Source organism: Python bivittatus, unplaced genomic scaffold (assembly GCF_059951505.1).
Source record: "Python bivittatus isolate LINGU-HERP-01145 unplaced genomic scaffold, Pbiv_v1 ctg000480_np1212, whole genome shotgun sequence".
In the NCBI taxonomy this organism is placed as follows: Eukaryota; Metazoa; Chordata; class Lepidosauria; order Squamata; family Pythonidae; genus Python; species Python bivittatus.
Genome location: NW_028277075.1, coordinates 36,109,637 through 36,111,559, shown reverse-complemented (window position 1 = coordinate 36,111,559; position 1,923 = coordinate 36,109,637).

The following is a 1,923-nucleotide window of genomic DNA, read 5'->3' as shown; positions in this document are numbered from 1 at the left end:
TATCTCTTTAACCTTATGGGAGTGAAGAGTTATTAAATTTGTTTATACTTGTTGTGATGAAGGTTGGAAGTCACTTCTTTATATACTTCTTTTCTTCATCATATTCTTTCTTTTTTTCTTTTTCTTTTTTCCTGCATTTTTTCCCATTCTCTTCTCTCTAAGTTTAGTTTGCATTAGTTTTTACTATTGTAATAAAAATTCTTAATAAAAATTATATTTACAAAAAAGGAAGATGTTGAATTTCCTTCCTTTATGAATAGCAGGGCTGTACAGAGTAGACTGAGAAGTCAGTATAACATCTTGGAATTAGACAGTGGCCAATCACTTCCTACTGTTGCTAAGAAAACAACATGGAAGCATCCATGAGGTCACCAGGAGTAATGCTCATCTTGAAGGAGACCTTAAGTGCAACTCTGCTAAAATAGACATTACAGAGCAAAAACGTGGCTCCTATTCTCAGCCTAGCTGCTAGTCACTGCATTTTGCATTTCCTGCAATTTCCAGAAGGCCTTTGACACTTGACCCATACAAGTGTGCTCTAAAGAGAGCAAAGTCTACCTTTGTTAGGTGTGGCAAACCAGGCCAAACTAGAAAAAGAAGTTGCTTGTAACTGACACCTCTGACAGGATAAATGGACCAAGGAGCAACACAAGTAGTAAACCTGATCTTCCAGAATGATGCAACTGCATTCCAAGTCAGGTACTGTAATCCACCTAGCACAAAACTTTGGTCTTATCAGCATTCCTTCTCTTTGTTGTGCCCTTTCTGTTCCCCGACATGGGCCATCTATTCAGAAGGGAACTGAATTCCGGCACATCTAGAAGGCAGCAAAGGGGGAATGGCAGCTCTGAAACCATCTTCTCTTCTCCTGTAATCCCCACTTCAGGACAGAAAGAGCAGCTGGAAATTCAGTGGCAATGAAATAGGACCCACTTCCGGTTGGTAGAGGGCTTTATTAGCTTCACACATATCTAATCAAAGCTAGCTTGGGAGTGGGGTGGTTGGGGCAACACAACCGTAGCCTTTGCTGGTTCAGCACCACCCTGTTTCCTCCTCATCCCCTTTGTGTGCTTTACAAGAACTATATAAGCTGTCTGCACTCAAAATGAATGTTCAGTATGGGGTTTGTCTTGGTCCAAATCTTCTAGACCTTTTTGTCAATTTTCTGTCAAAAAACATCAGTGAGGAAATTTCAACGTGACTAAAAATAAAACATTGAGGTTGAAAGAGATCTGTTAAGTAAAGACTTTCAGCATGTTGAAAATGAACTCAAAAATTGTACTTTGCACATTTTGTGCCCTTTGTCCCATGTATCTAGATATGTATCATCTCTGTAATTTTTCTGCTCTTTCAAATTCTTATTAAATGTATATTCAGCACTGGAGTTGGGTTTAGGTGACTGTAATGTTATGGTTTATATTTCTGTCAGGTTCTCCAGCGTGTTAGTGAAACAGAATAATTTTTAAATAAAGCAGCCAGTATTAATAAAGCACCCAAACAATACCTAAGCCTGAATACACTGCTGTGCACGCGTTTGAAACAGATTCTGAACTATGTTACAGCTGAATGAATGCTACAATTAATTTCACTCGGAGCGCAAAGGGGAAATCTGGCGTACGTCGTCCTCACCATATTTAGAACAGAAAATCATGTTCAGTCGCTGTAAGAAAAAAAAAATTTCAGATCTCTAGCAATTGTTGATTCAGTGCACTTTCCAGAGACTTGGACCACTGCGTCCAGCTTACTCAGTTGTTTGATAACCGCACTCAACTTGTCTCGCGCTATCTATTTACCCGGAATCGTTCTCTCGCCTCTTGCTCGAGGCGTTCAAAGGGGGCGGTCTGTGGAGGCGGGGCCTCCAGAGGCCCCGCCCCAATGCATTCGTGCACTTCTGCCTCGTTTAGCCCAGCCCGGCCGGGTTGC